Raw genomic sequence first — 16,925 nt, forward strand, 5'->3', positions numbered from 1 at the left:
GAAGGTAGCAGACTTGAAAGAGACTCTACCAAAAGTCCATGTTGTACATACACTTGGACACCAGCACATTGGAATACACTTTGCTCGAAATGCTTTGGCTGATGAAGCCGCAAAGTCGTCAGTGGCAGTTGCCACTGTAGCTGCAGTGACTCGTTCGAGTTCCAAACCAGACACAGAGATTATGGCTGCCATAAAAGCTACGGTTGATGGCACGCCTTATCCTAAAGGATTTCCTAATAAATACCAATACTTCATGGGAAGTATGCTGAACGCTGAAGTTAAAATTCCTAGCGTAGGCGTACGCAACATCCCAAATAAAGCTGTAAGACCACAATTGATTAAAGCAGCGCATGAGGGAGTGGCATCTGCACATGCTGGCGTGGCTGCTATGATTTCGCTATTAAAGGCCCGTTACTGGTGGTCTGGTCACTATAAAGAGGCTAAGCAGTATGTCCTTTGTTGTGACATCTGTCAACAAACTAAAGTTTCAACAGCTAAGCGCCCGCCACAGACACCCCTCTTAATATAAAACAGACCATTACAATGTGTGTACTTGGATCATTGCGGTCCTCTAACACCAGAATATATACTAGTCGCTGTTGATTCTTGCTCCAGACTTGTGTTGGTGTGGCCACAGCGCTCTGCTGACGCTCGGACTGTTATTAAAGATTTGTGAGTCTTTGTCGGTACATATGCAGTTGCGGCATTCCATTCGGACCAGGGCCCTGCTTTTGCCTCAAGGGCATTCAGGGACACCATGGCTTTGTTGGGGGTCCAGCTCCAGTACTCGTCTCCATTTCATCCAGAGGGAAATTCTGTCGTGGAGCAGTTAAACCGCGATTTAAAGCAATCCTTAACAGCCAGGGTCTTAGGTACGGGTCGTAGTTGGCTAACCCACCTGTATTGAGTTCAGAAAGCACTCAATAACCTGCATAGAAGGTCCCTGGGGGGTCGTACTTCATATGAGTGCCTTTTCGGAACACAAATGTTTGTTCCGGATCTTGATGGTCCTGGTGTGGAGGCGGCAGAAACGCCTTTTGACATAAATGATTGTGTCACTGTTTTGCAGGAATTACAGCAGTTCAGTGAAGATAATTCTTCTAAAATTGCTGCCTCCACAGGAATTAAGGATGTGCCAGTAACACCTACCAGCTGGATTCCCAGAGTTGGGGATCTTGTGCATGAAAAGGTCGCAGTGAAAAAATAATTTGGCCTTTCTTATCGAGCACCAGTCCCTGTTTTGGGGATACACGGAACGATAACTGTTATTCTACCACCGTTGCCAGGTGCCAAAGAAAATCGCTTTGTTTCCATTGACAATGTCAAGTTACAACATGTGGCCAATTCTACACAGCAGACCAGGAGGAACGTCCAGTAGTTCCCGAATCCCTTTCACTACTGGAGAAGATGTTCCGCTTCAAGTTAACTATACCAACACTGTTGCCTCTCCGGGCTTGGGGAGGGTGGATGATGATCTCACATTAGTTCCACTGACAACAAATAACTTAGAAACCTTTGATCAAGTCACCATGACTACTGACGTGATGGTTGGTGCGATCTACAGTGTGCCACCGTGAGAATCACCAACTCCTCCACTGAATACGGTGACGCCTTTTACACGAACTGCCTCTGGTTAATTTGCCAACAACAATGATGGTCTATCGGACTTGTTTGCCTCATTGACTACTGACCTGTCAGGTACACGTAAGCTGATGTGTTGGCTTCAAGATACGGTTTTTGTTTTTTCATGGAATTATCTGTGGATCTTATTGACTATGCTAGCATTTTTTCTTTGGATTGGGTTTGTAATTACCTTTTTTCTGTTGATACATGGTCATTTTCTTACTGAGATATCAGCGGTTGAACAGATGGAGGAGGTGTTGAAACCACATTTTTCATTACATAGGGTCCGAAGAGACTTGTCTTTTGTGAACATTTCTGCAGTACAAATTCCGGATGGGATTGTGTGGGATAAAGTGATGTTTGATATATACGGTCCCACTGAGATAATTAAAATACCGTATGTCCTAAAGTTATCTATGAATGATATAGTAATACCAGGTATTGTATCTGATGATTGGGATGTGAAGACAGTGGATTCAATGATGACAGAATTGCAATATTATACTGTTTATGAAAATGAAGATGTTTACCAGTTTAAAGACAATAATGGTGACATGTTTTGCTATAATTATTATAGGCACCATTTCATCCACAAAGCAAGTAGTCCAAAATCGATATTTGTCTATACACAATGGGAACATTGCCCGAATCCCCCACAAGGGAGTTCCAAAACTTACTTTGATAAATTTACATATTTTTCTGGGCATCATCAAACGAATGCTAAGTCAAATTATTTTAGGTTAACTCCGTCTAAAGATAAACAAATGTTGTTGACTTATACGAAATTCATATATTCAAATTCCTTTGTTTCCCGACTGTCATTTAAAGGTTATGAATATTGGTAAAAAAATATTGATTTAAAAAGTGTTTGGGGAACAAAACATTGGCAAACAAAGGGTAGAGAAACATTGTTTAGAGCATGTCTCATTTCCGTCCAAATGATTTTTTTAAATGAAACAGTACAACAGACTAGCTGTTTGGCTTAGCCACAATCAGAGAATTGAACATGCCTAGTATACCTGCCCTGCAAAATTTTATAACTGGCAGAAATACGTCAATGCCACTTTTAGTGAACTTACAGAATGGGTCCCGAAGGGTACATTTAACACTTCATTGACACGTCCAGGAGGGTGGTTATGGTGGCCCATAGACACCAATGAGTGTCATCAACGTTTTGTCACCTCCTCGGGGGGGTTTCCGGACGAGTTGGTCAGACCCTCGCTACATATCACCAGAACGTGCTGAAATAATTACTACATATAGTGTGGGAAAATTGTGCCAACAATGGTTTAAATCATGCTCGCTAAATGCAGTTAAGACGCATCTCACTCTCCTGTCTAATAACACTGACTTACAGGATTTTTTGTCAGGCCCGAAGACACCATGTAGGAAGCGTTTCTTGTATGAAGTATACAATGAAATATGGAAACATTCCCAACAAGAGGCTGCAGCCCGGTTAGGGCAGATAGATCAGGAAAATCTGAAAGAGGCATTAGCTGTTGTGGATAATGGAATTCACACTTTATCCGACCGGATATATACAATTAACAACATTGTTTCTACTGCTATAGACATTATGCAATCTGATATGTCTTCTTTATATCATGGACAGAGTCAGACCAGGTCCATTATGCAGTTGGGTTGGACACTTCAAACATTGAAGGCTGGTCGCGTTCCGTGGCCGCACATCAGTGCCAGGGAAATATTATTTTCCTTTAATTTAACGCGACAACAACAACTAATGGCTAAGAAGGAGGCGGCTTATGTCATGCTCAACATTGAAAAGTTAGAAAGATTGCCTTTTACAGTGGCCGAGATTCCCTTTGCAGAGTGGGTAATACACGGGGTTATTAATCTGCCTATTTCTACATTACAGTTCACTTCTTGTCTGAAACATGTTCCGGTAGGCAGATATGAGAAGTTGGGAGATAGTTACATCCATGAGGTGTTGGAGCTTCCGTTCTTATACAAATGGCTCCATGATATGAAAGAAGTCTTTCTTAGCAGTAGTGAATGCGAGACTTCTGTCAGCCATTCGATGATTTGTAAGCAGCTGTCCTTGCATGGGCCGTGTAATGCCTCAGTGGCGAACTTGGCTTGCTATCTGAAGGGAGTTCCGGTCCCCTTGATTAAACGCACTTTCCAGGTGCTTTCAAACGGCAGCTACGTCCTCCTCAATAGTGAAGACTGTTGCGCCATGCGGGCTGGAATAGTTTACGTTGTTTCGGTCACTAAGGTCGTTACTTGCTGCGGCAAGTTAAGTAGACTGAAGGCTTTATTGTTTCAGAAGCATGTGGCCCTTACATCTGCATGCGAGACCTACGCATTTCAGGTGGCAAGGTCATCCCCGGAAATACAGTCCCTGTTACATACCAACTTTCCGAGCCACTTTGGTGAACTCATGCGATGTATATTTAATGCGTCAAGCACAGCTGGATTAGCACATTTTTTCAAAGCCGTTGGTGTTGGTTTCGTTCACACCTTCTCTTCCATATTCGGTTTAATACCTTCGGCTATTCATTCAATTTTCGGAAGCATTTTTGGGGGATTTCCGATAACTTTGGCTTTATTATCTGGCATTTTGCTGTTGCTGTTGTTTTTCCGCAATGGCTGTCCCGCTGCAACAAGGACGAATGTGGGCGCTCCCATCAGCGCAGCTGTGTCGTGAACGCATGATGCAGCACTTTGGAGCAACACTCCTGAAACATTTGGGGTGTGACTGGTCTCTGTCATTCAGACCGGTTTTGGATTGTGTGCAGCCCGTGTTTCGGTGCCATTGGTGCTCTTTTGAACATGCACTACACGTCTGTCTCTCACAGCAGCGCCCCCCAGTGGTTGATGCGGATCTGTTGATGTTCCCGATGAGGGCTTATTACCAGACATGGGCGCTGCGTTTGCTTCGGGAAGCTAATTACGAGAAACCCTTCCTGGAGGAAGTTGATATTAACTCGTTTACAGGCTCTGCACGGGATGCCGCCTTGATTGACACTGGGGCTTTGGAACACATCTGCTCCCTAATAGTCTTTGGTGTGGATTTTCCGGTTTTATCATCTGCCGAAGTGGAGACTCTCCTGCTTTCCATGACCACTTTTTCGAATTGAACTTCTTTTAAATTGACATTGTGATTTGAAATTCTGCATTTTGCCGCATGCTCATTTTTTAAATTGAGGATTAAAGTGCTTTGGTGTCCACTTGACTTGTTGAAATTTGATAGGGTTTTAATTATATTTTAGTTTAAGGCATTTTTAGCTTCGGCTTAAACCACTTTCTACCGACAAGGGGAGGGTGTAGTGTAGCCATTTTTAATGTAGCTTTATGTGCGTTAGATTAACGTATTAGGCCTCTGTGCACTTTGCCCTAGATGCATTTTATTTCACCTCGCACTGTTATTTCACAATAACCAGTTTCACAGTCTTGTTTTATTTCCTTCTATCACACTGTTTAGCTTACTTCAGCACTGTGTTCTCAAACAATACATTCTTGCTCGCTCTGTGCTTCAGTCAAGGATACAGTCTGGTACATTGCCGATAGACGTGGTAGAAGTTTAGTCTTTATGGTTCGTAGACAGTACACATCCTTACGTAGGGTAGAACACTTGTGTGTTAGTTATAAAAACACTTTCTAGTCCCGGTACACGTAAGAGGGAGATTCCGACCAGGAACCCACAACTAGATGCTGTCTGCCCTGTTGCAGATGCTGATCCAGATCACAGGCCTTTGCTCAGGTATGAGGGTTGATGTCCTCCCGGGGAAACCAGAAAGGCAGGCTTAGAGCTTCACATGCTGTGCTCAAAATGTAACCTAGAGAGAACATAATTTAGCAACAATATGATAGCCTTATTTTAAAGTTTCACTCTCCTCGTTACTATTTCCATCTTACTATGTTGTATGGTTCTGGTTATTGCAGCTCACGCCTTATTATCTAAAATGCAGTTGTTTTATTAAACCAATCTTTAAAACTCAAACTGCCTTTGTCATTTATATATGAGAATGCACTTTGTACTAGAGAACTGGTTGTGACCTGAGTGACCACGACTTCCCTGGGAAGCACTAAGATGTCATGCGCTCAGTTGCCCAGTTGTCTCTTCCCTTTGGGAGAAATGAGGCACTGCTAGTTAGCCGGAGCGTAACCCGGATTTGGGTTGACAAGGGTCGTTCACCGTGGGTCAGACTTAGTCCCCCACACTGCGAACGATCTTGCCGCCCAAAAATCCAGTAGTCTCATTAGGATAATGAGAGCCTATGCGACACCACCAACAGGTCAAGTCTCCCAGTGTCATACAATTAAGGTGCGTAGGTCCTTGCTCTCCATCCTCTGCATAGTTTCAAGATTCATGTCTATGTGCAATATAGATTCAGACATATGCATCTCCTATAGTTTTTAATGGTTTCTGATAATTGACAGCATCATGTGAGACTGTGATGTCCATCCGACATGTCACATGACATATATGGTTAACATCTTCACACCTGTTATAAGATAAACCCCCTGGGTATGTGAGGGATGTACACAGACATTTGTGATGTCTCATCAGAGTAGACAATATGAATGTTGGATACCATTGAGATATTGCAACATTTCCACAGAAAAAACATATGTTGGTATCAGATGTAGGAATGTAACTCTCATGCTGATGTTATGATAGTAGAAACTGGCCACACAGTTTTGTCCAATGGCATACTGTTGCAGGTATGATACATGGCTTAATACAGCTATGGGCCAGACAGTTGATCATCAACATCATGTTGAAATGCAAAGGTTCAGTCATGACTCAACATTGATACTTGTTATGTGTACCTGTTGTTGCTATGGAGGATATGTCAAATGAGGCCTGGCTGTTTGGGACCCTCGTGTTTGCCATGACACCTATTTGGTGCAGTTGTGGTAGTTCATATATACCTGTGTGTAGCTTGGTAAATGTGTCCAGGTTGTTGACTTGCATTATGGTTGGTGTACCAGTTATGTTAGAATCAAATATGCTCTGGCTCTAGGAATCCTCCACGGACAGATGTCAGGCTTGCCATGTCTTATGTGTGGGTATTGATGTTGTTAGTCAGTCAGTGGCATATTGATGGACTCATTTCAAAGTTAGCTAGATCTTTTTCTCACCTTCCTGCACACTGCAGTAGTCCATTTGATACATACACTTTATTGGCAACTTGTGATTGCGTATGGGACATTAGTCTGAGCTTACTCAGTCCTTACATGACTGATATTGTTCATTTTCTGGAGACCAATTTCCTAGATGCCTTGGTCCACATTGTATTCTCACTCCTTGGTACATCACAATTGGTGCATGTGTGTGGAACCAGTGTTCTAACTCCTTGACTAAAATTTGGCATGTGTGACAATATGAGTTGTTACATGTTGATATGTGTCCATAGTGTATGCTAGTAACTATGTGACATTAAGAAGGTATGGCTTGTCTGCACAAGGATTTCTTGCCTTTACTTTCCAAAATGTGTCATTGCTTGGTACATGACATCAGGGTAAATTATTTGTGTATTAAGCATGTTGCATGGATTTGTGGTAAGCTATTTCACATTTATGAGCTATTGCTTGATTGCTGCTTCATTATGTTGTTCTGGATGGGGAACCTGTATCAAGTGGTATAGTCATCTTGTCATGTTATGGTCAACGTGATTGGACTTTGTAAATCATAGTTTTGTAGGTGTCTGTCAGTTAGATTTGCTGGTGTGTGACAATGTTGATTTTGAGGGACATGCATTGTATTTTGTTGTGACATGATGTTGGCACTTTACTGGCACTTCCTGGGGATGTTAGTGAACAGGATGTTATGGGACTTCTCTGTAATGTATGATGAAAGTGTCATTTTGTGAATGTGATGACCATACTTAATTTTTGTTTAAACATCACCACCGACAGGCAAATGAGATGAGGCAGAGCTGAGTGGGGAAGCTTCTGTCCACGGGACCTCCAGTCACGTCACCACTGACACTGAGGGACCCAGTGGCCTAGAGGGCAAGGGGAGTGCCATGGGGAGACTGTATCTGCTACATCTTCTCTAGAATCCTCCTTCAGTGGCAACTACTGAGTGGTGGCGGACCCATTTGGGACCATTCCAGTACCATCTCTGTCCGCCACCCCTGTTCTCTTACCACCCTCCCTGCAGCTCTCCTTTGCCACAGACACCTCTGCCCCAGCCCCAGTTACCCCTTCTGTCCTCACTGAGGTCGATTTCTGTACGTCAGTCCATCATTGTGAATGCCATCTAGGGACTGCCAACTCAAATCCAACAGAGCATTGCATTCCTGGAGGGCATTCATGGTGCATTGGCTGGCGTACAGAGATACTTTCAGGCTCTGGTCTCCACACTGATCGTAGCCAGTCACCCCTTGTCTACCATCCCCCCTCCACTTTCCTCTTCCCAAACCAATCCCCCTTCCCCAACCCAGCCAAAGCATACAAATTCATAAGCATTGCACCTCAACAGACAAGGGTAGTGCACACAAAGATGAGCACCGCAAGACACAACACCGGCATGCACACAAATAACATGCACCAGCAGACACAGCAACAGTCACATCCTGCCCCACCATCCCCAGCATCACAGACACAATACCTGACACACTTGTGGACACCACACCAATATTCACTGATCCAGCCAGCACACCCATCCTACCTATAGACAGCACCCCAGCAGACCCTGAGACATCCACCCCAGTCACCACACCCACAGACACCATAATCACTGACAAACCTGCATGCAGCACATCCACCATACCTGTAGTCACCACCTCAATAGACAGCAACCTACCTACCGCAGCATCCCCAGCACCTCCACCCCTGTCAGCCCAAGACACATAAACACCCTCACTCACCCACCCAACAGACACCCACCGCCCACAAGGACACCTCCCACAAACATGCACCCAAGACATCCATACATAAACATTAGATAACCACTCCCTCACCCTCCACACCCAAACCTCCTTCTGAGGACTGTCCCTGAGTGTCTAAGAAAGTTTTCCTTTCTAACTTTGACTTTTTCCCTACTATTCCCCTGTGAGACCCTCAAAAGATCTGTTTCCCTCCCAAAGGCCATCCCTTCCACCTCCAAGGACTCCCCTGCCAGCACCCATGCCCCTCCCCCCACCAAAAAGAAGTCCACACCTCCCAAAAAGGTCCAACCCCCGTACCAAAATCTAACCCTCCTAAGCCCAGCTGCCCCACCATGTCCCAAGAATCCATGAGGTGCCTGTTTTCCCTTTGATGCCCATACCTGTGGAGGTTACATGGATGTTAGGAGTCAAGGTTTGTGCCTTCGGCCCTAATATTGAGGACACTATGGACTGCCCTATGGCCTTGTACATTCATATTCATTGCATATTTTCCTCCAATTAAAGATAACCAGTTGTTGGTGTTTTGGGTCACCTCTTTGTCCTGCATTTCATTTCCTAGGTTTGAGTTGTTAGTTGACATTGGTTGTGGGTGAGTATTTATGTGCATGTACTACTTGAGCTTCATTCATTGTTTGAACAGTATGTGAGGTTATGTGCATTGCTGTTGTCCTCCAGGAATAGGGTGTGAGTTGTGTGATGGGTATGCGTATGTATCTGAAATGTTGTCATGGTATTGTGTTTTGTTTGTGGTGATATGTGTTTGTTGTTGTGCTGTGTGGCTCTGTATGGTTTGACTGATTGAGTTTATGTGTAGTGTGCATGGCATAATAGGTTTGATGTGCTGTGTGTGTGATGCGTGTGTCGATTGCTAGGTTGTTTGATGGTGTTATTGTGTGTGTTCCATCACATATGGTTGTACATTGTATTGTATGTGCGTCAAGTCCCTGTCCAGTGTTGGTTGTGAGCGTGTTACATGTGTTTATATTTGTGCATTTGTTGTGTTGTTGTAATGAGTTAGTATGTTGTATGTTAGTCTGTGAGCTTGGGCCTGTGCTGTGTTGCAGTGTGTGACTGTGTGGTATAGACGTGTAATGTGTATGTGTGCTGGCAGCTTTGTGCATGCTGTGTATATGTGGGTGTCCTTGGTGCAGTATGTGAGTGTGAGTGTCACTGTACTTTTATGTGTGAGTGCAGCCCTTACACCCCTCTCCCTAATGTATGTAATGCAACTGTACAAATTATTACAATTGACAAATGTAACAGGTGAGTGTGTGTACTTACGGTTGTTGTCTTTCTCGCTGGTGATGATTCCATTGTCTTTCTGTGCACAGGAGAAGTGGGATGATGTCTAGCTGTGGTTTCTTGGCAGCTCCAGACATGTATGACTTCCTGGAGGTGAGTGTCTCCTTTTATACTGTTTGTTTCCTCCTAGTGTTCCATGGTGGTTCAACCGCGTCTGTCATATTTGCGGTGTGCAACCTTCTAATGAGTCCGGCAGAAACATGGTCTCTGCCAGACTGTTGGTGCCTCCAATTGACCGCTGTGGTATGTCCTGCCTGGCGGAGCCAGCTGTGCTTTGGAGGTCTTCTGTGTGCACCACTACCAAACTCATAATTTGGTGTCTTCTCCGTCAGCCTGTTGGCGGTCGGACCATCACCACCAACATTGCAGTCACAGGACCACCAAACTAGTAATGCACCCCTATATCTCTCCTAGTTACTCTTGCACAAAGAGAATACAAAATAGAGACAGAAAAAGTGCAGCGTTGTCAGGAGGAAGTTCATTACGTGAGACAATTGTTGTCAGCTTCTGGTTGACGAGTGACCCCTGAAAGAGCAGCATTCATTTGTCAGATGACAGAACCAGAAACTGTTAATGGAACACAGATGTTTCTTGGTCTCTGCAACTATGTGAAAAATGTTTTTTTGATTATAGTACCATGATTGGACCTTTGTTAGCTTCTATCAAACAGGCCAAAGACAGAAGGGACACGATAACATGGACATCAGAGATGAGGAAGACTTTTCAGAAATTAAAGTCTGAAATAACAAATGCTCTTGGACTCCTGATTATACCAAGGAATTGTATTTATTTTGCCCTTGCAATAGCCAGATGATGACTACCACGCTTCCATAGAAATATCCTTTGGGACATAAGCCCATTGCATGTTTCAGTGGACTGTTAGATCCATGATTACAGGACACTACCCCTGTAAACAGGCTTTCGCTACTGCAGCTTTTGCAGTGCAGAAAAGCAATCCCATTGTTATTGGGGGACCTTTGACGCTTTATGCAGAACATGCAGTATTTCCTATCATTCAGAAAGCTAAGACTACTCTGACTGCACAGAGAGTGTCATGAAATAAGGTGATACTGTCTCTACCATCTTCAAATGGTGTGAAATGTCATATGGTGAACCCTGCAACATTCTTTTCCCATCCAATACTAGATTCTGAGGATGATATGCATGATTGTGCAACTTACGTCCCTATTGAGTCTGGTGAAGCAACAGAGGATCCTATACCACATACATTGTCTATTATGTTAATGGTTCTTTTACCATTGACCAAGACAGGAACTAAGTACACAGGCGCAGTAGTGGTTAGTAGTAGTCAGGACACAACCACATAACTCTTCTGATACACTCCATAGAGTAAAGAAGTTGACATTACCAGTGCATTATTCTGTGCAAGCAACAGAATAAATATAATTAATAGCAGCTCTTAAACAAGGAATAGGGCAAGTTATTACAAATTATTCAAATTCAGCTTATGTGACAACTACTGTACATTCCAGCTTCATGAGATGGATAAGGACAGGGTTTTTGAAGTCAGTTGGAAGCCCTGTTATGAATAGAAAACTCCTAGAAGCTCTAATAGAGGCATTTGCACTGTCACAAGTGGGAGCAATTGTCACGTGCACAGCATATACCAGTGGACAGGATGTGCTATCTCGGGGTAATGCACTAGCAGATTGGGCTGCTAAAGATGCAGCTAGACGCTTGCCCTCCTTGTGCCAGCCTCATCACAACATGTCCCTGCCTTGGTAGCCAAGACTGCCTCACCACCTGCGTCTAAATCTAATTCCAGCAAACAACGATACACCATATTTTGCTGAGACAGTGTGTTTTATATCTGGGTGAATTGCACAAAGTTGCTCCCCAACATGAAAGACAGTTATGGGAGGATAGAAGATGCACCCAGTCAGGGAATGACCTAATATATAGACAACTATCTACAAGTAAACCAGTGATTCTGTAGTCCTTACTTATGATAGCACTTGATGAGTTGCACTTACAGCTCATACTTCAAGAGGTCACTTGTCTATGAAAATACAACAAGACTGGTTTGTTCCTAATCTGCAGGACAAATTACTATGTACCTACATAACTGCATTGTCTGCCGGCAGTTTTCTCCTTAAGGTTCTTCGCATGGACTTTGTGGACACACTTGATAGGTGCAGCAACTATAGGTATCTTATAATTATGGTCTGCCCTTTCTCCAGATGGATTGAAGCAGGACCATGTGGTGATTGTGATGCTAAATCAGCAGCTACCTTTCTAGTTCGTGAAGTAATTCCATGATGGGGAATTTCAGAGGGAATAAGATCTGCCATTGGCACCCATTTTGTCAATGCAATATTTATGCACATTTCTACGCAGATAGGGATAAAGCATAAGTTATTCTATGTGTATCACCCTCAAAGCAATGGTATTGTTGAGCACCTACATGGGCTTTTGAAGAGTAACCCCAGTAAGCTATGTGCTACATTGCACTAGAAATGTCCCTTAGGAACACACCTAGTTCTGATCATCACTTATTTCCCCATCAGATAGTGAAAGGGAACTTTTATGAATATGTAAGTCCCTGACACCAGAAGTAGTACACAAGGGGAAAGCCCTACAAATTTCAAAGTGATGAAATGCATGTAATAAAAATTGTAAAGTTTACTTTTAAACAACTAAGGAAAAGGAGACGCACACCAATGTTGAGGTTGACCTCCCAGTTATGAATATAGGAGGCAATTGTTTGGGGAGAAATTTCACTCGTAAATGGAGAGAGCCACACATTGATGGGCCATACATGGTGACCTTGGTGAACCCCACAATCCTCAAGATGGTTGGCAGAAAACCCTGAATTCACCACACCCACCTTTGTTTAAGTCCAGCATCTAATTAAGATTTATGAACAATGTAAAAGTAACAAGAGGGGGTAAAAATGTTGTCATCGTAAAAATAGCCCCCCACCTCTGCTTTTAGACAATTCTTTTTTTGAAAGAACAGCACAAACAATATGTATTTTTAAATTTCATTTTTGTCTCTCAATTCTATCCTTTCTATTTTTCTACAACAATGATTTATTTAGTGATAATATTTATTATGTATGAACAGAACTTTCTTATTGTAATATTGTGACCCGTAATGCCCATGCTCACTTTTTTGTAAATATGTGGTATAGGCATATGTCATTCATAGGTTTCGAAAATACTAATAAGTCTTTTTTTGTGCGCTCCCTAATTCATCATGCTACTAGATCAACATAAGCCATATTTAACAAGAGAAGTGATCCCAAGTGCAGCCTTATGTTTATTGCATCTTTACTAGGATGAAGGACCAAATGCAGTTGATACATGGTAAAGTAGCATGTTTCTTAGTTTACACAGAGAAATATTATTCTTTAGCAGAAGTGTTCTGAATTCTCATAGACAGACAGGACAACAATGAAGAGATATCTTGCATGAAGAAGTCAGGTCAACCTATTTTTGCAGATTGGATTCAGATGGTCCTAGATGTAGGTTTTCTAGAAGTAACACACCTGCGCACCAAGTGTAACAGTTATTTAAATCATCTTTTGCCCTCAGATTGTGTCCATGGGACAGGATTTAGAGACACTGGATCAGCCTTTCCCCACGATCAATGGCATCCTGATATCACATTTTCTTATAGGGTTATATATTTATGAAAATGTATTGATGCTGGTTAGAATGTGATATGGAGGTGTACTGGGATGACAACATTTTGTGTTACACTTAGAGAGAAAGCAAAGTGAATTCTGAGAACTGTCATAAGACAAACTCCTGTTTCTTTGTGTTTCAGAGGAAATGGCAATGTTGATGAAGCCAAAATATTGGTTGTAAAACTACAATAGATAACGCCGACATGCAGGGGGCACCTCCAACCTCATGGACTATTATTGGCAGTGTGGAGAACTAATGTATGCCCAGTTGCAACTAAACTGAGATGGACTCTGCTCCATTGTGACTTTCCATGCTCTGGTTTTGATAATTCCTGAAATTAATCTGACAGGTTTACATGAACATGGACATTCCATGAGCCATCCAACTACCTTGGTGTCATATTCGAAGAAAGAGAACTGCAGAGTATTATGGTACGAGTTACTGGAGTGAATTTCCTCAGGATTATCATTTGTGCAATGACGTACAGCTTTTTTTTGGAAGTATTTTGCCATTTGTCCAGGCCAAAGCAACAGGGTGATGGTTGCAGATAACTCAAAGGGAACTTCTTAAGATTATCAACACTACCAAGGATGGGTTCAATGCAGTTAAGAAAGAGCTGAGTATGAGAAGAATAACGGTGATGCAGCACCGCTATGTACTTGACCTCATGACAAACGTGCATGAGAGAATATGTAAATTAATTTGAACAGCTTGTTGTACCTTTATTCCAATAAACAGTGCAGACAATGGAACTTTATCAGAAGCAACACAGACACTGCATAATCTACAAAAGAAAATGGTAGATGAAGGAGGTGCCCCAGATTATTGGATTAGTAGGTTGTAGACATTACTGCCTTCTTGGATGTTTGTACTTTTGGGAGCTTTGATTCCATCTAATGTAGCCTTATTATTAATGTATTGTGTCATACATTTGGTTTTAGTATGTTGTAAAAGAGTAGATGCCAAGGAGGGAGAGATTTTTCCAGTCACAACACCAACACATGTTGTATATTCTCAGCGTAATGTGTACCTCTTAGTGTCAAATGAAGACCAAGGCTTAGCTTCAGTAGTTGAAATATAAACTAGGGGGGAAACGTTATAGGAAATGTGGAAAATGCAAATGGAAATATAATGCAACAAAAGACATTGCAGAAAGCGCTATGGAGATGTATGAAATGAAGGAAGACTGGAGGCCCAAATCCAATCCTGTCCGGAATAAAGTGAAACATTCACTTGAGGACACTGAAGTAAGTAACATGGGAAGATTTCAGTTAAAAGCTAACTTGTGTTTAGCAAACATGTAGATAATTACAACTCTAGGCATACAGGCACACTGGTACATTCTTTGTTTTTCCAAATAGATTGTAAACCTGAATAGACAATGTGTTCCGGAAATGTAATCACCTTAGACCAGTCAGAGGTCTTAGGGTTACAATGATAAGGCACCTACGGTATTACAATTGTATTTGTTGTAGAAATTTACTTATTCAGAAGTGGATTATTTCTCAAAAGAAGCTGTTCATGGAATTGGTGTAGCTATACATATGACCTACCAATCAACACTGAACTTGTGAATTCTTTGTGCTTATTGTTAATCGGGTACCGTCCTGTTTCTATTGTGAGTTGCTCTATCGACACAGATCATTGGAAGCTATAGCATGGATTTCAGTGTGCTTGCTGAATTTCTTTGGTACATCCTGTGTGAATTGTTCAGATGTTAGCACATTCAACTGCCCTTTTGAAGCCATGAAGAAGCATCTGTGACGTGAAACATGTGTTGGCTGTGGTTGTTCAATATGTTCCACATTGATGTTACAAAGGAATGTCCTTCCTGGGTGTAAAGAAAAAAAAAATTTGACTAATTATATTTGTTGGGCAGTGGTGTTCTCAGATCACACAGAACCGTTTTTCCGTAATATATATATATATATATGTATATATATATATATATAAACTTATATTCATACACATATATCTATCTATCCATATATATATATATATATATATATATATATATATATTTATATATATATTCTGAATGGTTTTTTCTCGTTGTTTCAGGTGTTGGGTATTGTAGGAGATTTGGCTGGTTAATTTAATTGAAAACATTGTAAACCTATTTTAGTATTTTATTTGTTAATCATTTTAAGGGTTTAGTTGTTTATATTTTTGGTATTTATTATTCAGTTTGGAGTTATTTTGGTGGTTGTGTGGGTAATTTAAGTAATCATTTTTTTATTTATATTTAATTGTACATATTTATTTTACATAGGAAAATGTTACTTTGTTATTTATAAGTTGAGGTTTTGGGTTTGGTAGGGGTTAGGTTGGGTACTGTGTTAAATTACTGATCTAAATATTTGGTTTCATAAATTTCTATTTTTCTAGTCAAATTAGTTATTTTAAAATTGTTACTATTTGGATGAGGGTAATGCCCTACTCCATGACCCTCGAAACTCCACACTGGCACCCCTTTGGTGTGTCTGCAAGCCACAGCATGTCTCACCATGCCTCATCCAGGGCCTGGAGAAATATGATTACATTCCACCCATCATGATGGAACTCCATTAAACTCCATCAGCTCCCCTTTTCAGCCTGTCTCATCTTGAAACCCAGATGATTAATTTACAAAGCCATCAAAAACAGCTTACCTGCTTGTTTTGCAGATAAGCTTATTATCTAGGTGATTCTTGGCTCACCGGGACACTATCAGAGTGCGGACTAAGAAGAAAGGAAAACAAGGTAGCAGGCCTTTTCCATCTATGCACCCAGACTCTGAAATAACATCTCTGTTTCCATCAGGACTGACCCAGTGCTGCTCCAATTTAGGAAAGAGTTGAAGACTCACCTCTTTAAACTTTAAACAACACTACATGATAATGCATTAACATTTCACAAATCCAGATTCCTCATATTATTCTTTTGGATGGGTTTGCGCTAAAGAAATATCACATGCATGCATACATGCAACTAGGAGACATGAATCATCTTCATCCAGTACGCAATGATCATCCAGAATTTTTAAAGTGGTCACCTTGATAATGTTTTTAAAAACTGGGCTAGGAGCCGGATGAAAGGTTTTGCATCTGATTTTGTCTGTCAATTGCAGATAAATGTGTCTGCTGATAGATTTGTCTATCCATGGTAAGTTAGGAACAGGTCTGAAGTTAGAAAGGAGATTTGAGCCTAGGGTAGGCTTCTTCAGGACGGCGTGGTTTTACCATGTTCCAGGAGTTCAAGGAAAGACCATTGGGGCATTTATTAATTTGTGCTCTCTAGGAGTAGCCATCTGAAGGTCAAAGACCATTTAAAAATTAATCAATTAGGTTACACCCAAATAGAGGCATGAATGAACTTCAACAGCAGCCAGGTTTTATCATGTTTGAGGCAACGTATCAGAGTCAAGTGGCTGTGCAGCATATCATATTACATGGCTACATGCCGGCACCAGGGCTTCCCTCTAACCTTAGCTGGTAGCTGTTAA

The sequence above is a fragment of the Pleurodeles waltl genome, chromosome 5 (genome assembly GCF_031143425.1).
Source record: "Pleurodeles waltl isolate 20211129_DDA chromosome 5, aPleWal1.hap1.20221129, whole genome shotgun sequence".
In the NCBI taxonomy this organism is placed as follows: domain Eukaryota; kingdom Metazoa; phylum Chordata; class Amphibia; order Caudata; family Salamandridae; genus Pleurodeles; species Pleurodeles waltl.